The sequence below is a fragment of the Callionymus lyra genome, chromosome 11, assembly GCF_982586985.1.
Source record: "Callionymus lyra chromosome 11, fCalLyr1.hap1.1, whole genome shotgun sequence".
NCBI classification, from domain to species: Eukaryota; Metazoa; Chordata; class Actinopteri; order Syngnathiformes; family Callionymidae; genus Callionymus; species Callionymus lyra.
The window spans coordinates 9,646,153-9,671,677 of NC_141828.1; the positions used below are offsets into that span (position 1 = coordinate 9,646,153).

The window sequence follows — 25,525 nt, forward strand, 5'->3', positions numbered from 1 at the left end:
AAATACATTATTCAAAAGTGGCCAACAAAAAGTGCATGTTAGATAAGAGATATCTTATGGCAAAGGGAACTGTCAGTACACGATCCGGGAAATCCTCTTGATCCTTGAACGAATCGCGTGTACGCAACGGAATATTTAGATCCCTATATTTTTTCAGCAACTAGATTTGGAGAAAAAAATTAGCATAGAACACAATCTGGGAAACTGGCGTTCAATTTTCGTGCATGTGTGTTGCATTCAAAATACACAACTTTATTTATTTCAATGATTACTTAGTGTCTATTCGAGTGTCACGATAAAGAGACAAGAAACTTTTTGTTGACCAGCAGTTCAGTTTAGTGGAAATACCTTTGACTATATGTCCTGCACAACGGTGGTTCTTCTTAGGAGCTCCCATTTTCTCACAGGGTAAAAAAGTTAGCTATTTTTACCTATGTGTACACAGTAAAAGACAAAACGTTTTGATGTTTTAAAGTAAATGTTCATAGACTCCACTATTCATTTTCCTATTTATCCTTCTTAAAATCTATGTTTTGAGACTTAAAGAGACATTAAATTCACAGCAGTATAAATTAAATGTTATTTATCCTGTTCTGACACTTTTATACACGAATCTGTTTTTGTCTGAATCAGTTTGCCATTAAAACAAGTCGAATCAAAACAGGCCATTGCCGGATCATTGCCGCAAAATTTAGAATCTTAAAATGTATCTGTGATTATCCTTCTGAGCTGCAATAGAGTCATGAAGAGGGTGTTGAGGTGTCAACTTACAACAAATCATTACTTACTCTTTACCAAGGTAAGACTTAATTCCTAACAACATGGCTGGACCTCCAGGTTTTACCGGATCTTTTTTGCTGCGGATCAAAGTTGATGGCTCGTCTTTTTCTATGACACTACTTAAAAAAAAAAAAGTATTTTCAAAGTCATTTTCAGTTTACCAAGTCATCCTCTTCCTCTGACACCAGTCTCTTTTCGTTGAGTTCTAAATAATACATTGTGTTCTGATTCTGCCTCAGACTCATTTTTCTTGTTTGACACAACGATAAGTCGGCTGAAAGTGACAGATGGGGAAACAGTCGTCAAACTTTTGTCAGATATGGACTTAAACGTATTGTTTATGTCCAGGGTTTATTTCTTTTTATTTAGAAGTTAAATGGGCCACCATTTTTCCTGGAGACCAACAATGATTAATAATGTAAATTTCCTTTCATTTTTTTAACAGAATCAAATGACTATTTAGTACATTGAGCTCGCTCATGTTTGTTGATGCTGGTGGACTTCAGTTTCGCTGTGATGTACGACCTAATTACACAATGTTCATGTTGAATTACGGAAACGCAAATGGGCTTTCTGCTGTTTCCATTTAGCGACAATCTGTCACAAGGTTGGGACTGTTATGTATATTCCTGTCTGAACAGAGTTACACAATCGTCTGGGGCTCTACTCAGACTCCAACCCCCCCCAAAAAAACTCAATAGTTCCGAGAGCTATGTTTAATAATTGAGGCAGAGTAAATAGAAGTTTTGGGTGCTGATAGGATTCCAAAAGAGCGCTGAAGGTCAATACTGCATTTTTTAGTTTCATCCAAGTTTCAGATAAAACATAAACAAAACTTACGTATTGTATTTTTCGTTATCTTTCGTGCTTAGAAAGTCCGAGCTGGTATGTTTTGCTGCGTCGTGGTGAAGGAGTTTCAAGATATCTCCTCCCGAGTCTGACGCACTCACAAAAGGAACACAAGAGCTCGGCGAGAAAGGTGAATACACCTGGAAAATAAAGTTGCTGGCCGAACTTATTGACTAGTCCACAACAATAACTTCTGAAAGCAAAAATAATACTTTCAACCGACACTCCTTCAGGGACACAACATACTGTATGCTTTCTCTTCATTCATGGCATTAACAATTCTATCTTATCTGACGTTGAGCATCTTCAAGAAAACATTCTGTCTAAGTCTGGTCTAGTTTGAATAGTTGTTGATCAACAGTGAATTATTAATCAAACGTATTTACGTCGAGTATCACACTTTAATGACGAACTGGATTCTCCTTTAAAGTTAGGTAAACTGGCGACCGTGGAAAATGCCTTTTTTGCAAATCATATTCAGGATTTGATTTTGTCAGTTGTGACAAAGGTGAGCTTTGCATTCTGGCTCAGCTCTATTCTCCAAATACCATGATAATAAATTAAATGGGTTTCAAATTGAATGGTGCAAAATTTGTTTCTAAAAGCCAGTAAACCATGAAAGCAGAGTATAGCATGTTATAGCTTGTTTAACCTGAGAGAGCGGACGTATGCTAGGAAGGGTAATCAGTGGTCTGCTAGCGTTTAGCTTGCTAGCAAGCTCTTTGTCTCCATGAGCAACGTTTTCCTTTTACCTTTAATGTAGCTTTGATCTGGTCTTAAATCTCTATCCTGAACTGCACCAGTATTGTATTGGAGTGATGGTGGAGAATAAGAGTTGGATTCCCGTGTTAGGAGAAGAAGTTGTGACAATTGGCAGAAATACTAAAACAACCTTATCCGCCCCTTTTCCTTTAGCATGCGGTACTCTGCTGCAACTGCTTTAGATGAGAAGGCCAGTACAACCAGTACCAATAAGTGATATATGGTTTTGTACAATATCATCTCTAAAATTCATCTTTTAAAAAGTGTCTTCTTTTGTTTTACTTAAGTGAAACCCTTTACTGTACCAGGGAGGAAAATCTATGTAAAAATGTAGTACTTTACATAGCCAGTACAACCAGTACCAATAAGTGATATATGGTTTTGTACAATATCATCTCTAAAATTCATCTTTTAAAAAGTGTATTTTTTTGTTTTACTTAAGTAAAACCCTTTACTGTACCAGGGAGGAAAATCTATGTAAAGATGTAGTACTTTACATAGATTCTGAGACCTAGAGGTGCCTGTCCAGATCCTAGTCTTGAGAAAAAGATGCTTAGCTAGTTTTTAATTACGCTATTGAGGAACTAGATACGTAGCAGAAGAAACCTAAAATATTTTAGAAGTAACTTCATTACTTAAAAAAATTCTCCCCCGTCTGAAGTCTGTAGCTTGAGAAAAACCAAGAGTATTGAGTGGGCGGGGCTTAAGCCCATTTTCTAATGTAAATATCTCAATGAACAGAGAGTTTTGTACAAACAGAAACGTACTGATGATACAATAGACGTCCAAGATCTATTTAAGAGACACTAAAATCAACACATTAGTTGCTCTTTAAATAGTAATTGCATCGGACACATGGTATATCAGGCCTAGAAAGTGCAATTAAAGCATGAACTAGGTTGAAGACTTTTGATAAAATCTGAGATCTATCTGAACTATGTTCATGAGAAAAAAATAAGGAAGATAAATTTGCTAAACATCCACGCTGGGATCTGAAAATAAGCTATTTGTAGCTCCAAAACAATTTTGTTCCCTCTGTTAGCCGATAAAAGAGGGTTTGATAAACGTCTGCGTTTGTCTTCCAGACAGATCCAGATAAGCTTTTTAGGTGTCAGAACCGCTGCCCTCTCCAAAGCTCCCGGGAATATCTCTGACAGCAGTCAGAACTTCTTCATCTGTGGCTGAATGTGAGCAAAGTTTTAAAGTCTGAAAGTATTGAATCACTCCAGCGTGTGCAAACTTTAAAAATGCCTTTTTTTCTTCAAGACATTATGTATCAAAGTATGACCTGAATATCTTCTTTTTTTTTCAAGTCATGCATATTTTAAGATTCATGATGGCAATTTAATGCATGAGATGTTCATTTTGTAAATAACTTTAGAGTCAACAAGACCTTGTTTACCTTGGAATAAATTACATTAGTTTAACAAAGTGTCTTCTTTCTAGATAAAAAAGTTGGCAAATTGATGACTCGGTATAATTCACTACTTCATCATATTGTATTCGAACAAACATTTGTTACAACAGATTTTCTATTTCCAAGTTTGTTCTAGAAGCTTAAAAATGGTAAATGGGTGATTTAATATTTTGTGACGACAGGTAACCTTTTTGGGGTTTTGGGATTCTGTAGGTGCATCAAAAATAAACCATTTTGAATATTAATATTTATATATTATATATATATATATATATATATATATATATATATATATATTATACTTTATGTTTTTCCAGTTCTTGCCTAGGTTTCCTTCCTTGTGTGAGAAGTTTGGTATGATATCTGTAGTTACTGTTCAAGGGCAATGTCTTAATAAAATGAAAATTTTACGAGTGAAGGGCTTTTTGAGGCCACATTAAAAGACATGATAGGTTTCATTTGACCCTCGGACATTGAGTTTTGACACATGCTTTAAGGGAATATACCCCAAAAAATATTGAAATCACATACTTTACCTATTTATTCATCTTTTTCATTAAGTCATAAACATGTAACATGAAATGTGTCATATAACTAATGCACATGCTTTTTTAATTGATCCCAAAAATACAAAATTATTTTCAATTCCTTTTATTGTACCCCAAGGTTCAAAATATTCTTTTTTTTTTTCAATTTCTCAAACAGTGTCGAGGGGACACCCTGGACAGGACAATATAAAAGGACAATCATTTTAATTTTAATTAATTTTAAGTTTTTTTTCCCCATTACTCAATATGTAAGAATAATAACTAAAGACCAGCAACTGAATGAAATACATTTAAATGAAGGATTTAAGAAATAATACCAATAATACAAGTGGAAATATTTCACAAATGTCCAACTATATTTATTGTTATACATATATTTCCATTAAGAAAAAAAAATCCACCTTCTAATTAGAAGTAAAGTAAAATGTACATGTTCATTGCAACAACGTGTACAATTTTATAAACAATGACAACATAAACAACACTTCAATGAACAATTTGGATTCCTATAAAAGTATTTACAAATGACACATGATTATACTTCCCTCACGCTTGCTGAATCATTCCTCCGTCGTTCCATATCCAGGAACAAATGTCACACAGATGTGAGTTTGTGATTGAACCGTGGTAATCAAAGAAGTCATTAACAACCGGTAATAAAAGCAAACAAACCCGTTGTGAACTGTGATTCCAACAGCGATCAATGCCAAACAAAGAAATAACCACATCGTTTCGCACACAAAGGTTTCTGCGCAAACACAAACCAATAGGTCCATGTGTGTGGAGGTTGATGCAACATTGATTTATTCTTCCTTCAGTAAATATTGGACCTTAATCCAAAAGCACGTGGAGAGATTCTGCAGATGGTATTGCATTACCGTTGTCATGGGAACTAATTATATATTTGAATAGAGTGTTAGAAATGAATCTCCGGTGGAAAGTGAACTCGCAAATTGCGACTGAAACCCACCTGAGGCTCCTTATTTAAGGCGTGCACACTGTGATGGATTGTGGCCGACAGATTGATTTATGGTGGTTAAAAAAAACGTTTGTCAAAAATCAATTGATATTCCACATTATTTTGGTAATTCATCCTGGGAAATATTGGAAGTAAGAATAAACATTATCAGTATCTCATGTATGCATCTGGTTATTTTACGTGGATGGATATTTGGATAGATGGATAGATACAGCACATTCAATGTGTTTAATTATCACTGAAGGAATTAAAACTATGAATGAACACATTACGTACTCGACAAACAAATTGGAAATAACTGAAAACATGTCTTATAGTCCAGTTTCTTCAAAGTAGCCACGTTTTATTTTTCTAATTACTGCCTCACAGACTTAGCTCTTTCCTGATGAATTCAAGAGGTAATGATTTTTTAATGGAGTTCGGCCCATCCGTTGTGTTGTGTAGAAGTCAGGTTGAAACACACACACACACAGCCTTATTCAACAACTGTTAGAATTCCTATTATGACAAGAACCAATCAGCTAAATTAAGAGAAACCAGTGACCATCATTACTTTAAGCCCTGTGTTGTCTCTGGGTCGAGGTGAACGACCTCCACCACTTTATATGTATTTCTGGAAGCCAGGGAGGTCGTTCACCTTGACCCAGAGAACACGAGGGATACCACAAATACATACGTTTTCGGGCCAACTTGAGGGTTAAGGAACAAAGTTCAGCAAGACTTTAAAAGAGTCTGTTAGGTATGTTTACACTTTTGGCCTGTACTGTAAGTAAGTAAGTAAGTAATTCTTATTTATATAGCGCTTTTCTAGACCAGGGTCACAAAGCGCTTAAACAATCAAAACAATATTCAATAAAGTATAAACTTTAAAGATCAAGATAAAAACCACCTGTAGGTGGAGGGATGGATGGATGGACTATCCAGAAAGAAGGATGGACGGGTGGAGTATCTAGATAAATAGATGGATAAAGAGAGCAATCGATGACCTAGACTGAACCAGAATGGATAGATGGAGTTGAGTCTATCATCTGCCTGTGTTATTTTATTTACAATATCTGTTTCATTTTAACTTTATAATCCAAGCTATATGAATAATAACCTTGAATGTGATAATCTTTATTACTAAACTATCTGACGTTGAACAAAAATGGAGACCCTTAGACTGCCTGCACCAAGAAACTAGAAAGATGGACACAGTAGATGGATGAATGAATGGATAGATAGATGGACAGACTCTCAAGACGAACAGATCGATAAATAGACGGATAGAGTATCAGAATCAGAATCAGAATCAGAATCCTTTATTTGTCCCGCGAGGGAGGTAGGTAGGTAGATAGGTAGGTAGGTGGGTAGGTAGGTAGGTAGGTAGGTAGGTAGGTAGGTAGGTAGGTAGGAAGGTAGGAAGGTAGGTAGGTAGGTAGGTAGGTAGGTAGGTAGGTAGATAGGTAGGTAGGTAGGTAGGTAGGTAGGTAGGTAGGTAGGTAGGTAGGTAGGTAGGTAGGTAGATAGGTAGGTAGGTAGGTAGGTAGGTGGGTGGGTAGGTAGGTAGGTAGGTAGGTAGGTAGGTAGGTAGGTAGGTAGGTAGGTAGGTAGGTAGGTAGGTAGGTAGGTAGGTAGGTAGGTAGGTAGGTAGGTAGGTAGGTAGGTAGGTAGGTAGGAAGGTAGGAAGGTACGTAGGTAGGTAGGTAGGTAGGTAGGTAGGTAGGTAGGTAGGAAGGTAGGTAGGTAGGTAGGTAGACTTCATTAATCCCTCTATGGGAAATCTATAGTGTCAATCAAACTGTGAAAAAGTTTTCAAGTCGCGGTGAATGTTATCTAGCAACCCTAAATAATACAGTAAAACGCATTTTTTCCTACTGTGTGTGAGAAGCAATGCTTAAAAGCCATACAAGTGTATGACAAATCATTAATCTTCATTTGTTCAGAAGTAAATATCATGGAACACTAAAAAATAAACGCTGACCATGGATTAACCAGAGGGAGCATAATCTCTCACACCGTGGTCCTCATTGTCTCCGCTAGACTTTTCAAGACAAAACCTCTGGAGTAGAGCTGGCGTCTTTCCCAACGCCAGCTGAGTCCCGTCACCGACTGAGCACCAAACCTAATCTCTTAAGAAGACATCAGCCACCTCGCTCAGGAAACCAGTCTTGGCAGGTTAAATCCAGGCTGTTCCTCGTCTCATGGTCCCGGAGAGAATAGATGGAAAAATATAACGTACACACTCTGATTCCGTTTGCTTTGCAATACGGGACTGGAATTACATGTGGCTGAATTTTAAAGTAGGGTGTGTAATTACATCTCTAAGAAGGTTATAATCCTTTTCTTTTTTTGCAGCCATTTGTGTGTGCATTGATTATGATGAAACTCTCCTGCAAACTTGGAATGTTTAAACTTCAATTTAAACTACTGCTGCTCAAGAGGGAAGCACCATTAAGAACAAGTTTAATACTAATGGCTCAGGCCCGCCAAGTTATTTAACGTGGGCCGCCAGATGGTCGGCTCAAGATCAACATAGATTAATGTTCAAGTTGATATCATGAGCCGGTGTTGAAGATTAGATAAATAACAGATGATAGATGTCAACAATGCAAGAAAAAAATGATGAATTTTGTCGTGACTTGGATATAAGTTGGCCCCTTGTGGGACTCACTTGTCACCCTTTGTTGAGAAGAAATGAAAGAAGGGACATTTTACTTCAAACACGACACATTCATGAGGGGTAATGTGATTTTGGTGACAAAAAGTGTTGCTATTGGTCATCAGACAACGTCTTTCACTGTTAGCAGGAACAAATCCACAAACTTGATATTGACTTCTTGACAGTGTAGGAGATTTTTTGCTAATTTTAATGGATGATGTAATCTTATCTAAACACTGAAAAACATGTTAATCATATTGTTCTGTAGGGCAGAACATTCAAAATGATTGGATGCCCAACACTGTGAAAGTAATAAGCCAAGCTATCAGTGCCGTTTTGGGTAAAATTCTGAACAGATGGGTTGGACTCCTTTAAATGCAGTTTGCTCACACAGCTATAAAGATCACCCACCTGGTAGTCTCTTGTCTATGTCCCAGTCAGCGACTGGTATTTTACTATTACGTTTTCTTTTGCATTATTGAGTGGTAGATACATATTTAGATGGACTGATGGATAGAAAGTTTTTATAATCAATGTTTTTTGTGTCTTCTCGTTTAGACTATTGTAACAGTTTGTTTTCATGTCTGAACAAGAAGGAGCTGTCTCGCCTGCAGTTAATACAAAACTCTGACCTGCTCTAGTAGAAGAACTCACATTCCCCTGATCCTTGAAACTCTGCATTTGCTGCCATTTTTTTTCAGGATCAATTTTAAAATTCTAGTTACTTTCAGAGCTATTCATGGTCAGACCTTCCATCAGTGATCTGATCCAGCCCTACACGCCAGCTCGGGCTCTGAGGTCTGTGGATCAGAATCTACAGATGGTTCCTGTCTCGTTGGAACAATCTTCCTCTCCCTCTGTGTTTGATGGATCTACTGACTCCTTCAAGAAACATCTTAAGACCTTTTTATTTGTGCTTTTTTAAAATGATCACGGGGCTGTTGTGTGTGTCTCTATGTTATGTTGAATTTTAACTATGTATTGTTTTTGATTGATTATTCGCTTTTTGACCCTGGTCTAGAAAGGCGCTTTATAAATAACTATTAATTACTTACTTACTAACTGAATTGAACCAGCCACATCAACATAATCCCCAAATCGATCTATATACAAGAAACAAGACAACATTTCATGAATATATCTTAGCCGGTGTTTTAAAAAATCAAATCCAATCTAAAAGTAGAAAAGGCACCCAGAGGGCTTATTTAACATGAGACAAAAACACCAACTCAAATCATAACTTAAAGAATCATCAACTACTCAAATTATTTTGGCTCACAATAAAAAAAAACCCTTGTAATATTCATTTAAAATTTCACAAAAAATACTGTTCTTAGCAACCTTCACACAATAAACACCACCACATTGTGTCACTGCATTCACATGGCAGTTGACTTATTTGAGTGATTTATTAAAGTGTTTCAATAAAGTCTTTGGCAATTTTGGAGGTTGAAATAAAAACGTCAAAAGCAGTAGTTTTTCATTCACATTGTTGAATAACATCTCTGTGCTAATGAAACATTCTCTCAGTATTACATATTCCTCAGAAGTATTGCTTCAGAAAATGTCGTTCTGTCCTACTTCATTACTAGAAATGCCCTCCAAGAAAACACACTTGACTTATTTCTTATTGCTTTGACTTGAAAACTGCCCATTATTCCTTAACCACCAGTGCTAGTCTACATTAAAAACATCATTCACCTGCAGGAACAAACGCTGCCTTGCCTAAGCTTTGAGCTGCGAGCGGTCTTTGGAATCTGCACACAAATAGTTTTGGAAACAAAGATCTTCTGCGGACTCAACAGTTTTATGCCTAATGTTATCAGTACAATCCTGTTTTCATCTGGTTTTCGTGGCTAAATTGAGTTTGGGCTTTGATTCGGAACATAAAATCCCTGCTGAATAAACAAGTCGTGCGTGCGGGCTACTTTTGACAGGCAAGCAGATTAAAGGTTGTTATTTTCAAATATTCAATGTTCCTTTCCTTCCTCATTTAAAAGTGGATATTGGTATCAAAACACGACACTTACGTGAATGTTTCTCGTCTCTCTCTCTGCCTAATCAGCATTGCAAAGATTTTCCAGGCCGTGTGGAGGAGAAAAAAAAAAGAATTACAGAGAAGGACCAAATGGAGAGTGCTATTGAATTGTGGATCAAATGGGGAAGAGTCTACAAAGAAAGTGATAAAGGGAAAAGAAGAAAAGCAGGAAAGGAACCAATTATAGCCGACAAGTTTCCACTGCCAAGAATATGATTGATTTGAACTTCCTGTGCAAACTTAGATAGGTATATATATATATTTTACTTGTAACAATATTAACCCCTAATTGAATCCGCTTGAACCTCAATATCACTTCACTCCTTTTTCACAATCATCCATGTGTGAAATGGTACAGGTTTTGACTTCTTTAATCCACGTCAACAGTCCATTTTTTCATGACACATGGAGCTAAAACTAACGTATATTATCAGGATTAACAGACAAGGATGAGTCACAACTCATGCTCATTTTATACCAGACCTGGGCAAACTTTTCCCTCCTTTTTGTGTGTAATTTTTTGAGTATATATTAATCCTCAAAACATATTTTTAAAGTTAGTTGAAGATAGTTTTGAAAAAAACTTGTATATACAAGAATAGAATTGCAGCTTATTTAGCTTAAAAAAGTCACAGCCTAATGAAGAATGTTGGATTTTCTCGTCCTGTGGCCCTTGAAGAATTATAATTGCCCACCTCTGGTTTATTCACTGATCAGAATTAGAATGTTTTATTGCAAGTGTTTGAAGAACATAGGATTTGTGTGGTGTCAGTACAGAATAAATCAATAAAACAAGATAACACACAAAATAATCACTAGACGCTCAAGAAACAGTAAAACTGTAGAGATGCGTATTTAGTTATGTTAAACAAGTTTGGCTGCCTTTAATTTCAAGTTTTTCGATTTATTTTATTTATTATTTTTCATCCATTAAAAAATCAATTCAATTTCAATCCAAAGTCTTCAAATTCTTCATTGTTATTTTATTTTACATACTATTGTTTGTTGAAATAATTTATTACGCCTATTTAATTTCAACATTTCCTCATAAGATTTTTGCTTTATTAATCATATTATAATAATGCATTTCTTATTTCTTAAAATAAAGCACATTTAGGACACTACATTTTGTTGGTGTATTATTATTTCTCTTTCATAACCTAAAGTGTTTTAAGCAAACATTATTTGCATCTTAATCTAAAAAGTATCCAACATTTATATCAAGATTAATTTGGTGAAATTTGGCTCTACATTTGTCATTTGGAAGTTTAAACACAAATCAGTCACCCTCAACAGTTTAGACAGATACAAAACGTATAAACTTTGAAATCAGAATTGAACTCAAGCATTGCACGACAAATCAGAAGATGCTCAGTAACAGGTAAAGACGATTATGGAAGGAAGTTCCCACACATGCACTCAGAAAGACACATCTTCTTCTCTCGTGGAGGAAAACCAACTAAAAAAAAAATATCATAAGGATGTTGCAGAAAATTGAAAGAAAGAAATCTCGGGTGGACTGAAGAGACGCTGTGGCTTCCGCTGACATCTGTTCCTGTGGAGGGGAAAGCAAGGATGCCATGAACAGTTTACCCCAGATACCACAGCCCACCCACCCCCGGCAACATCATCTGTCTAATGAGGGTTCACAGTAGCTCCTGTGCAGCCAGACATAATGACGCTTTGATAACATGAGGATTCCAAGAGGCTGTTACATAACACAGTTAAAAGGCCTGAACTGTTTCATTCAGAGAGTCTGTTCAGAAAAGCATCTTGCTTCTTTGTCCGTCTGCGTCTGTGTCAAGTTTCCGCAGCACAAATAAATCCAGCTGACGCATCGAACGTGTGAAAGTTTTATGATCGTTGCTCACTGTGTTCCTAACCCGGCCTGCCAACAGCTCCGGTGACGGAGAGTGAAATGAGGACTTTTCTGAAGTCTTCAGCCAATCGGCGCCAGCAATGCTTTTAATAACACTTCAAAGAGACTCACTTTGTTCATGTCCTGGAGCGTTTCTATTTTTTTTTCCAGCCAGTTTGATCGTCACCTTATTGAGGAATATGTCTCCAGAGTTGATTTCATCAGATCAGATCCCAAACGTCAACTGAACCACTGATTCCTTTATGTATTGAAAGGGTGGGAACTCTCTGGTCCTCGACCAAAAATGTCATCACTGTTGTGAATAAAAAACAGCTGAGTCTCTAACCACCAACTGCTAGCTATGTATCAATGAAGCTTCACGAAACAGTGTCATGTTGTTTAGAGGTCAGTAGGTGGCGCCATCAGTTTAAAAATGATGTTTCATTATAACAGTTGTTCAAAATAAAGGAAAATAGTGCAGAGACCGCCATCTAGTGGACTCTGCACTATGACACTGCTTCATGAAGCTTCATCAGACCATCACCAAGTACTGACGAAATTTAAAGACTTGTTTATTTTTATCCAGAACAATTCTCTCATTAAAATTAACATACATTTCTACCTATAAATCTAAAAAGGAATAGATTATGATACTCGTCCTTAAAAATCTCTATCTTTAGATTGAGCACACACTTTTTAAACCCTACTGTTGGGCAACTAAAGTGAAAAATATGATCAAAAGCTTATAGAAGATGTGAGAGATAGCTATTGGTGAGCAGATAAATCCTTGAGAGGGAGCTGCTGTTTGAACTCATACGTATGTTGGAACCTTAAGACACCTGCACCTCACCTCTGAGCCAAACATCACTGTCTGGTAGTGATGGTTTGATGAAGCTTCATGAAGCAGTGTCATTATTTTCAGAGTCCACTAGATGGCGGTCTATGCACTATATTCCTTTATTTTGAACAACTGTTCTAAATAAACATTATTTTTAAACTGATGGCGCCACCTACTGACCTTTAAACAACATGACACTGTTTCATGAAGCTTCATCAGACCATCACTAGTATCTGGTAATTGTCTACACTTTAGTAATTTGATTTATTTAGTTTAAGTCTCTGATTTGTTGTCAGTTTAATTAAAGTCGTTTTTTAAACCACACATTTAAATTGAAAAATAGATGATGGGATTAACCTTTGCAGTATATGTATATAAAAAAGTTGCTTAATAACGGTGAGAGCATCCATTCTTCCTGAGGACAATGTTAGAGAAAAAAAGATGCTGCTCAACTTCCTGACAGTTCTTCTCTTCTTCTTCTTCTCCTTCCCAATATTTATCCTTAAAAAACTCACACTGTCTGAGTCCCGGAAAGACATTTTTCTACCTTTTTTTACCACATTGTAGACGAGGATGCCCAAAGTTAATTTCTTTTGTGTTAATATGTTTTTTTTTCTCTATTTTTTAAATATCTATTTGATATTTTTGCATGTGTAGTTAATAGCTAATAAAACAATTCTAATAATGAATTAATGAAACAAATATAAACAAAATATTTTTGTTCTCACTTTTTTAAGCATTACATATTTTCAAAATATGATGAATATAGGATTTATTTTCCTAAAAGACAATCCTTGAAACTGCATTTATCATTAATAACAACTCTTTTCTGATGTGGATCTTTGGCAAAGAATAGCTCGTCCAGATCTATCTGCTCTCTGATGTAACCGAGACTCGACTCCCTTGTTAGTCTTACCTGAGAGAACTTTAGTTAGATACTCGGGGGAAACTATCGGCAAAGGTATAGCCTGGATTGACTAATCCTGACCCAGTCCGTCCCTGGAGACTTGACCCATCTTGGCAAATAAAACAGAAAATCCGTTAATGAAGCCAACAACTGCGTACAACAACTACTGAAGATCACGTGAGTGTCATGCGAAGTTGATTTAACTATTGTTGAGTTAAGAGGTTGATATACTAGAACAAGTAAGAAAAATATGATATGATTCGCTTAGAATTTGGTTCAATGTCAACAACAGGATTTGAAATGTAAAATAAACATAACTCCTACAAATTAATCTAGTTGGTAAGACATCATGAGGGTCTTTTCACTCATAAAACACAACCTGCATCTAGTTTATTTTTCCCTTTTCTTTTATTTGTTCAGTTCCATCTTGTTTGACAGATGATGGCACACGGCCGTAAATATTCCTGCCACCCGCTCATAAGCCTCTTCGTTCCAGCATTGTGTGGCAGATCCCTGTGTTGGAAAAAGTTCTCGATTGTTCCTCATTGTCACGTATTTCCTTCTGCAGAGGAGTATTTTTGGACCTCATTTAAGTTGTACTCTTTTTTTGTTTCTCCTGCCGCACATGTGTGTTGACAGCCATGTTATTTTTTGTCTTGTTTTTGTTATTAGATTTCTGAGTCGTCATTGTCCGTCACTCCATATTGATTATTATGATTTGGAATCCACTTCCTCGAGTCACGTGCATCTCTGATCGACTATCCATAAAATTTATAGCAGCCTCAAGACAAGCGGGTGAATATTTGATCAGCTTTCACGCGGAATATTGATGCTCTTTCACTAATGAGGCCCTAATGACGGAGAAACTGTTGCCCTATAGATATAAATCCTTCCAACTCAAGGATGCCCAACGCGGCCATGTGGAAAACACTGTATGTGATTTCTTTCCAAGGGAAATCTATCACGGAGAAAAGGAAGGCAAGGTTACCCTTCAATCTCATGGAAACCTCTCTAAATGGCTGAATCGTTTGGTCATAAAGATTGTTGAGGGACTAGGATGCTGCATAATGCATGGTCATGCTAATATCTCCCCACGCCACTCCGGCATCCCGGTGATATGTGGGAACGATCGGACAAGATCTAGACCTCTCCTTCTTATCAGATCTCCCGAAAAGCTTTTTGAAAAAAAAAAAAAAAACCCTGTTATTGTCTCCTTCACAGCTTCTTCCTCAAGCTCAGGAGAATGTGATCGGTTTGAAAATGTGGTCTCAGGGTGACCCGTGTTTTGATGATGTCGATAACCCGTGTGAGTCATGCATGTATTCAGGGAAGACGGAGAGGGAAAGCGGGCTCAGGTGGACACGGAAACATGCTGAATCCAACGGGGATGTGTCGAGGAGATTCATCAGCAATATGTCAGAGATGGAGTGGCCGGCCTTCAGGTTTTCATGCTTACGTGGTCACCGGCCTACTCATGTATGAATAATTAGATGGAACCAGCTGTTGGACAGTTTGAAGATATACCTTTGGCTCATGTGATCAAGAAAGCATTGATCACATGAGCCACATCACTGCTTGCTGAGGTTGTACGTAGTCTGTAGACAGTATTTCCCTGGTAGGCATTACCTGATTGTTAGGGTTGTTTAAAGGAAAAGCAATATTTCACAAACAGGGTTTGTGTTTCCATTGTAGCAGATTCAGATAAGACGTGATCTCACAAAACTTGCTGCTCTCCACCAAGGGGAACCCATAGGACCTTCTATTCCTAAACATTTAAACAACAAAGTATAATGTAATATACTGTAGTACTTACAGGGACTTTAGGAATCCCTTGTAAAGTCAAAGCTATGTCCTGTGGTTTGGATATTGGGTCAAATTGACCCTGGTCTAGAAAGGCGCTTTACAAATAACTTTCTATTCGCACAGGATAAGTATAACCTGGGGACCTCTGGTAATTTGTAATAATTACAGAGAATGTCTGAGTTTTAATCCCGTGCAAATGCGCCATGTCTGTGATTTGTAATGAAATAATTCCGTCGCTAATGACCTACTGTAATTCACAACGGAATTACTGTAATTTGCAAAAACACAGATGTCGGATGATAATACTAGTCCCGTATGAATCTGCATATCTGTGTTTGTGACAGACGTCGCTTATAACACTGAGGGGGTAGTTTACAAAACACTGAGGTCCCCAGGTAATACTTATCCCTTATGAATGCACTTAAAATAACACAGAGGAGGGGGGGAAGGTAATTCACAAAACAACGAGGTCCCCAGGTAATACTTATCCCGTGTGAATAGGGCTGTACTCACTGCCCTCCTTAAATCTGACCTGTCTAATTACGAGTGGTTAGAGGGGAAGATTTAAATGGGAGCGGACGTGAGTGATGTCCTTGCCAACCTGGTTGTTACGTCTTTTTTCAAGACGGCATTTTGCCAAATGAAATACAAATAAGAAAAAAAAATATGACCTCCAGACCTCTAGAAAGAAAAAGGAAAAACAGGCATTTCAAAGCAGAAATAATCCGTGGGTGGGAAAGGGAGTCGTACGTTTAAATAAATGTATGTCGAGTAGGTTTCTTGTAAAGCATAGATTTCAGCCTCAGGTGCACACTGCTTTACATGATGTTATTCTAGTGAATAAATTTAAATTTTTTAAACGGCTGTTTGTCACAACATTCTTTTCAAACTGCTTCTTCGTCACCTGTATTTATTAGCTGTACTTGCTGATAAATGCGCTTATGTGCGTTTACTTTTAATATCTCTGCACTTTATAACTCTGTCTGAGCCAAATGCAAACGAAAACTTTGCTCTGTATACACCCTGTGAATACTAGTCTAAGTCTTATTAGCATTTGTATTTGGCGGGGCTGTTGCACGGTGGCAAGCATTAGTCAGCACCTGGGAATCTCATTACCACTTGCCACCATTGGTCAATTGGTATCTGGATGATCTAAGTAGATGTACAGTCAAAATAAATGGCTGATCGGGGAGGCAGTACTTGCAGTACTTTGTCAAGTGTGGGAGGATGGTACAGAAATGAAAGATTTAGACAGTACCATCGCAGGTAAGAACTATAAATTGGGGTTTGTTTTCCTTTTATAATTTCTCGAATCTAGAAACACATTAAAGCTGTTTACCGCTCTTGTGTACCTACAATGTAATGGCTTATTATACTGAATTATGCATCCTTGGATTCTGCAAGACATCCTTATTGTCTTTAAAGCACAAATGATCAGGATCAATAATACATAAGGAACCTCTAGTGGCCACAGGTCTTTTTTCTGTTCGCAAGATAATATCCATCCTTCTCTCACTTGTAAGCTGGAGCTGCTTCACCTGAGGATGATCTTGGCGAGAAACACCTTTTCAAATGGTCTGGTTTCATATTTTGCTTCACCCTCATGTTGCCAGCAGACACACACTGTCTGGAACGATCATTGCACAAAAGACTTCCTCCACTTGGCAGCAGAATGACATTCCAAATTGCGAAAAATAACTGGTGACAAAGTAAAAAAGCAGCTGCGGTGAGCTGTAGAGATTGTGGTACAGGGTCAAGGATGCAGATTTGATCTGGTTTCAGGACGACTCAAGTGGTGATGACCCAGACAGTGTCAAATTCACACAGTGACACTAAGGATTAGAAGGTAGTCATGTCGACAAACTGGATTTGAATGCCACGACGAAGAAGAAGAAGTTTTCACTCAGGCCCGGAAGAGCTTTTGATACATTATTACATTGTAATTTAAAGTCCATCAAAACCTACATCGAATTTAATGCAGGTTACTATTTTGGCTACAGAAGATTTTAGTGTTCAGTTTCTTTTTTTTATTTCTGTTTTGCGAGGTCTTTGAGCAAAAATTAAATAAATTACAAAGAAAAAAAAGCTTAAAATCATTGGAAAACTTAAAAATGTCAGGATATTATACAACTAAGATTATGTGGGAGTTTGATTACATATTAACACTATTTTTTATTTAAATTTCCTCAACATTTCCCTCAAATTAGAACGATATAATTTAATGCACTTTAATAAATAAATATATTGGGATTTATTTGAAATAAAATAAATAATAATATATGTATCAGTTTCGAGATTAACTCTACTTCTGCATAATTATATTTAAGTGACATATTAGATCAAGTTGCTCACCCCTGAAGTAGATGATAGTTTTATGTTGAAAATAAAAACTCACTGGGATAAACAAATTAAGTGGTTGTGACAGTAAAATCACTGTGGTGAGTTAAAAAAAAAGCATTTCTCTGGCAGAACGTTCCCACTTGTCCGACCTTTGGAGTTCTGTGGATCTGCAGCAAATGTTAAAAGTGAGACAGGATGGTTAATACGGCGCCGGCCTTCATTGCTAAGTGCTAAGAAGTGCAGTGTTATAGTGAAATTATTACTTAAAGTGAAGCTTGGTTTCAACATGATAAGGTGGAGGGCAGATTTCCCATCTGGAGGAAGAGCTTCCGCTCAGTTAGTTGCCAAAAGATGGGTTTAACTTTAAACCCTCATCGTTGAAAAACGGCTCTTCCCTCACAAGAGGCTACTTCCTCTGACCTAGTGACTCCAACAGAGAGAGCATAGATGTGAAGTATGATCGGATCAGACGCCGCATGAATGCTCACTTCACCTTCAGGCGTTTCCTCGACACCCACACAGAGAAGGAGAGCTGGCAAGCTAATGTATTCATGAGGTTTCTGGCCGATCTTCTTAAAACTCCAAATGACTATGATCCCATCTTACAATGATTCCCTACTGCTAAGTCTTTGTTCAAAGAAAACCAAACAGAAATAGTAATTTTAACTTTTAAAAGTGTAGAAAAGCACTCAAAAGGTGCAAACCTCCACCATTTGACTCATTTAGTTTATTTTCTTCTTTTTCTGAAATTTTCTCCCCATAACAATATAACTACATTTACATTAAACATTTAAAATATTGTTGATTTGAGTCATTTCTAGTTTGCACTTAAAAAACAAAAAAATACTAATAATTAAAAAAAAAAAAAAAAAAAAATCACCAAAGAAAATTGACGTCGGCTACAAATTCAGATGAATCCAATCTATTTATTTATATTGTTATAATCAAATAATGCATCAATTTATTAAAAAAAACATTCAATGATTACTATATATTTTTAATGTATTTGATATTATCTATTAGTGGTTTATTATTTAATCATTTCACAGAATCAACATTCAAAAAGAACAAAGTATTATGGGGAAGTAAATATAACCTTAGAATGACTACAGCTACCACTGCTAGCCAAAAGCTAAGCTAGCTAACATCGCATTCAGTTTAACCTTACATATATATATACATAATATTTTTTTATTTATATACTAAAAGTTATACTTTAATAAAAACATGTTTGGTATAAATAGTCATTATATTTCCTAAGGGTCAACATTATATATTGGGATTGTTGGACGGGGCTGGTAAACCTCAGAATAAAATACTGGCTATTACTGTTTGCCACTGACTGCTGTTGCACATACACCATCTCAAAATATCCCAAAATGTATATTTCAAATTATACTTTTAATAAAACACATATGGTGCAGTATCATGGGTATAATTTTATTGAAGAAAACTCGAAAGAAACAAATGAGAAAGTTTGACTAATATCTTACATTGTAATTGTTTTCCGAGACTAGCAAAAGTAGATTTGTATTTTTAAAGTAAAGTAAAGATTGGAATCCAGTAGGATCTGGAATCCTACTAGTAAAGATTGGAATTCCAATACTCAAGTACTCTAAGGTAGTTGCTCGTTGCAATTTTTTGAAATCTCTTAAATCTTCTGTTTTTAACCCATGCAAGAATGGACTCTTCTAACAACACTACATTGCAAAAATGGTCCCTTCCAACTTACCCCCATCTCTAGTGCAAAAGCTAATTCCAGATCACCAAAAGTATACATTTTTGGACTGAAAACAGTAAAACATGAGTGGTCTATTGCAAAAGAGTAAAAAAACGAAATATTGACACTGAAAACATGTGTTTCCAAAGCCATTCTACTGTACATTACACAATTGTAAGTACAATCCAATCTGAACTTGTAGGATTCCACATCCCACTGGATTCCAATCTGTACTCTTGTAAAATTTTCCAACATTTAATTATTTACAATGTTCATACTTCAGAATCCATTTTTGGATTGAAATGTTCTTGACACCTCAGATACGAGATACTTAAAAAATGTAATGGTGTACCTAAAATGATAGATAAAATTAATAATTAAAAAACATTTTTTAAGAAGATATTAAACACCTTGTCACCGATATGTCCTTATTCCTGTACCCTCTCGACTACAGTATGCTTAGATGATAAACAAAAGACGTCATCATCATCATCATCACCATCATCATCATCATGACAGTCAAGGCTGAGCATCTCCGGAGACTCCTCCGAATCAGCTGCGCGTCCATTGGGTGCGTCATTGCGCGGGTCCAGCCCACCTTCGCTGGATGACAGTCCGCTGACGGAGCGCGACCAGTTGTTTTGTGCCGGCATATGTGCGCGCGGACCGGCAGGTGTTTCTCCCCCGAAACCGACCTGGATGCACGTCTGGAGCAGGAACTGCGTCGAGGAGAGAATGTGACCCGCTCACGAAGCAGGTAACTTTAACACTTTTTTCTGTCATTTTGTTTTTTTTTTAAATGTTTTTTGGGGTGAGATCTCAAGGAGGTTTTTTTTTTTAAACTAGTGAGCGTTTTGCGTCAGAAGACGGTGGATGCGTTTTTACGCGCGCCTCTCTCTGCACGTCCGTCCCAATTTCTCCTGGTTTCCATCCTCACAGGTTTGCACCAGGGATTCCTCCTGCTTCTCCAGAGAAGGTTAGGAGGTTAACCATCGCTCTTGAACCGCAGCACTTTGATTCATCATGTCGCCAGAAACTGCGCCTATTTTTTCTTTTTCTTTTTTTTTTCCAACGGTAATCGGATGAAAGTGCAGGTTCATAAAACAAACTAATTGAGAGGTTTTATTTTCAAGTGTCGAGTAAAAAGAAGGTCGATGCTGATGGTGTCCTCTGTACTTGTCAAAAGGACATTTCTATATTTTAATACAATTTAATTTGGGGGGGCATTATGGTTCGGACAAACATGTTGACTGACCACACCTGTCCATTCACTCGATGGAGTTTGAAGGAATCAATATCTATGTCGTTTAAGCTTCTTGTTTTTTTTTTTTAGTTTGATGGATTTGAGTCGTAAAATATTGACTTATGTAACTGACAAATATTTATATATTTTTAAGCATGAGTGGGTGGGGACTTGTATGTATTGGTTATATGGCTATGTTGTTTCAGTGTGTTTTGTCAGAATTTACTTTATATTTCCTCCATTAAAGACATTATAATTACATACCCTTTATATATATATATATATATATATATATATATATATATATATATATTTAGGGTATGTAATTATAATGTCTTTAATATATATCTATATATCTATCTATATATATATATATATAGGGTTATATCATAGGACAGATAGAGTGACTCGATCTGAGGTCTTAATAGCACATAATAGTGTCTATACAGTAAATTCGTTTTGTTTAACAGTAAATGCAGGGGACAGTATAAGAGTAAATATTTTGGACTGTAATTGATAATTTCTGTACTGGTTGTGCATCATGAGTTAATTTTGTTTGTCTTTTTTGTGTCAATTAAAATAAATAGGGGTAGATGTGGGCAATTGTTTTAAAAAAATAAAAGAAAACCTTTAATATATTAAAATATTATAGTTAAATAAAAAACAATTTATATTTTGTAAAAACAAAAAGAAGCATCACTTTATAGTAAGTGAATACTTTAAAAAAAGTTAATACAGTACTTTTTTTTTCATCCTTTAAACAAGATATTTCCCATTTTTTTTGGATTTTCTCACAGCTGCATTCATTTATTAACTTTTATTCATAGACTTTTACAATTTCAAGTGTGTTGAAAACATATTATATGTGTGGTAACTCAAAAGGGTTTCTTTCAATCTCTTCTTTAAATAAGCCCAGAAGATAAAATAGTGAATTTTCTTTACTAAATTCAGTGATCGTTTGTTGTGTATTAGTAAATGGGAAAGTAATGAAGAGGCACAAAAACTTTTCCAACCATCAAAAGAGCTTCGCAGCTCAAATTAGATCTCATGGTTTGTTTAGATGTTCCCCAAAGGGAAGGATTTGAAGCTTACTTTGGTCTTTATGGAAGAGATTGTATACGTCTGTCCTGAAGGGATCCACTGGCTATTCCGTCTCATTGACTTTATTTATGGTTAAACGATCAAAATAGTTCACAGTTTGGTGTTTAAGAAGCTTGATCAGTCGAGCTCATACTCATTCTGTGGCTTCAACTTCAGAAGAATGACCAAAGGGTTACAACAAAGGAACCCTATTTATGTTTTTGGTAGGAGCGAACACTTGAAATAGTTGTATTCATTTAATCGATAACTTGTCTGAAATTAGCTTCTTGGCAGAGATATAAGCCGTCTCAATGCCAATTCCTGTACTGTTTTCTCCACTATTTTGCCATCTAAACATCAGAATAGAAAAGATATCGATAATTGAGGTGATAAATGATTTTGCTATTGTATTTTTATGTTGCTATGGTCATGATGAAAACAAATCAAACTAATAACAATGTGATAACTATACAATATATAAAGAAATGCTGGATTTTTTATTTTAAAGCTGAGCTTAAGTCACTCCCTCTCCTCAGAGAGAAACAACCGTTCTGCTTTCAAGGACACCTTGCAAAAAACAACATAAATAATGAACAAATAATTCCTCATAATATTCAATTTTCACGGTATTCAAGGAATACACTGCAAAACTTACTCTCAGTAAACATCATGTTAGGCTGTTGCGCGTATTTCTTATTTGTCTATTTGCATTATTTTCACCCTGAATACTGTCTATTAAAGATGGTCTGATGAAACTTCATGTATCAGTGTCATGTTGTTTAGAGGTAAGTAAGTAAGTAAGTAAGTAATATTTATTTATATAGCGCTTTTCGAGACCAGGGTCACAAAGCGCTTAAACAATCAAAACAATACTCAAAAAAGTACATATTTTAAAGATCAATATAATACTGAGAACAACACAGGAGTTCGAGAAATTCAAGGAAAAGCCTGAACAAATAGAAACGTCTTAAGATGTTTCTTAAAGGAGTCAGTAGATCCATCAAGCGCAAAGAGAGAGGAAGATCGTTCCAAAGCTTAGGAGCAACAGCCTGAAAAGATTTCTCTCCTCTGGTCCTGAGCTCAGAGCCCGAGCTGGGGTGTAAGGCTGGATCAGTGATCAGTAGGTGGAACCATCAGTTTAAAAATGATGTGATGTTTCATTGGAACAGTTGTTCGAAACAAAGAAAAATAGTGCAGAGACCGCCATCTAGTGGACTCTGAAAATAATGACACTGTTTCATGAAGCTTCATCATACCATCACTACTGTCTACGAAACTCCCAAAGATAAATAGAGAGTGGAAAATTACCGTTATTGGCAAAACTTCTTTCATCCAAATGAATCCAAATGATTTTGTGACTTACAAACGTTTCTCAAGTTGTTTAAAAAAAGTAGGTAAATCTGCCAGTGGCTGGTCTTAGTTTAGTGGAATGTCAAAATGGCGGATCTAAGAGAGATACGTGTCGCTTCAACATTTTGCGAATAAAATTTTAATACCGACATCTCTGTTCCATCATATCCATAAGAGGAGCTTCCAGCTGGGCTGTAGACGCTTCAGTTTTCGCCACAATGCTAGTACACTATTCTAACAGTAGAGGGAGCTATACACGGTTTCAATATTTCAATGAATTAAAAGCGCTGCCTCGATAACAAAACCATTGAGGCAAAAAAAAAGACTTTCACATCCCTCAGAGGATTCTTGATAAACCACTTTGAGTTGTTGGAAATGAAAGATCTATTAAACAAGGAAAGGAGCCTGTTACGGTGGAATTAGATTGTTTAATTGGTGCAGGTTTTGCTCAGTCACGAGTGTAAACTGCCAGCTGTCTTTCAGATTGAGCTCTCAAAGCCGTGGCCAGCAAAGAGCCGCTGGAGGGAGAAGAGAGTAGATCCACATGAATAGAGTTGTGTGGCGGCGAGAAGACTCTCGGCTCCCAGTTCAGGGAGAACAAATTGGTGACAGCATTGTCTTCAGTTTTCTTTTCCCCCCATCGATTGCTTGCCACTGATTCAACTGTTTATTGACTCTCCTGTTCATGAGGCCGAGCACAGGCACTCTCCCTGTTGAATGTGACGGCGGTTTGTCTGCAGCGAGCGTCAGGTGGAGACCTTGTGACCCACTTTTTGTTGAGCAGGCTTTTTTTTTTTCTTTCATCAGGCTTTGAATTTGAAGTCCCGTCTGCAGAACAGGTGATCGCTGTCACGCCAAATATAACGCTTCCTGGTTTTCTAACTGAAGAGATAATGCTTCATTCATCTAAAGCAATTCATTGTTTTTGATAACGGTTTTAGCGTCCTGTAGTGATGTCTGATGACGCTTCATGAAGCAATGTTATTATTGTCAGAGTCCACTAGATGGCGGTCTATTTTCCCTTGCTTTGAACAAATGTTCTAATGCAACATCACTTCATTATTTAACTGATGACGCCACCTACTGACCTCTAAACAACATGACACTGTTTCATGAAGCTTCATCAGACCATCACTAGTGTCCTTCACTGATGAATGAAACAACTGTGTCTCTGATTTAAGGCAAATAAGTCAGTCTACTTTAAAATTGTTGTTTGTAATATATAACTTGATCGTCTTGGCTTATCTGAAAAAAAAACCCCCAATCATTTATTAATGTAGAATAATATTTTTGTTGAAAATATATTTCAACTTCAAACTCTGCTCACGTCATCTCTTCTGGTGACTTCCATCAGAGCGCAAAATCATATTGAAACCAATTATGAACATGATTAAATTGAGTTAATCCAAGTTTTGATTCTTTTCAGTATGTTTAGTGTGGCCCTTTTTCTAAAAACGTCTATATAATTAAGCTTAAGTATGTTCCTTCCTTACAATATTGAATTTTGTTTTAATACTTTGACATATTCTTTACCATTCTATCAAATCAGAAAGTATATATAAACATACACAAGAATGCGGAATAGAAAATCCAATGCAATTAAAACACACATTGATAGATATATATATTTATATATTTTAGCAAAGTTAAAATTCATGAGGGGACAGTCTGACACCACGGACTGGAACCAATAAGCTCACGGTACATAGTAACTGAAGGAGTTCAAATTGCTGATTCAGAAGAAAATGAAAGCATGCATGACACCAATCATAACAACAATGTATAGACAACATAAATGCTTGACCCATTGAAATGAATTGGTATGTTTTTAAAATATGCATCAATAAAACAAAAGTAAAACAAGGATACAAGATCAGGTCACTATGGTTACATGAGTCAGGAAATCGAGCATGAAAAAGGTCACTTTGAAGGTACTGAAGTGAGACATGAACATATTCTGTGTTCAGTGCATTGTAGTGTTTTTTCAATACATTATTTAAAGGCACCATCGCACAATTTCTGCACAATATGTTGTGGCTTCAGCATGTTTGTACTGCTCTATAACATCCGTACTGCACCATATATTTTTCATGTTTGGGTCAGAGTGAGTTTGTGACTCAAACAGCTTTAAGGTGAACACATGATGGATGTTAATATGGTGCCGATCACTTCTGTCTCCGTCTTGATTTGGATTCTTCCTTCAAGTCCGTCCAAACGCATCCTTCCCCTTCTGATTCATGTCTCCCTCACAGTGCATTCGTCCTTCAAGGTGTTACAGTCCAGAAAATATTCTTCAGAACTTTATGTGAAGCAAAGTGACGGAGGTCCAAAGGTGTGGCACCAGGGGAACCAGCAGCTCTGAAAATGATGCT

At 36.6% G+C, this 25,525-nt stretch overlaps 1 protein-coding gene across 2 annotated transcripts in view; it reads left to right on the top strand.

Moving 5' to 3' along the window:
* The first annotated feature begins 20,067 nt into the window (after positions 1 to 20,067).
* The window catches only part of gabrzb (gamma-aminobutyric acid type A receptor subunit zeta, b), a 78,414-nt gene continuing 72,956 nt past the window's right edge, over positions 20,068 to 25,525 (top strand). Inside the window, exon 1 of one of the 2 annotated variants that reach the window (XM_087802302.1) lies at positions 20,068 to 20,237. The gene's annotated coding sequence lies outside the window, so the exon portion shown is untranslated. The remainder of the gene's footprint in view (positions 20,238 to 25,525) is intronic. The other variant, XM_087802303.1, reaches the window with a different exon arrangement.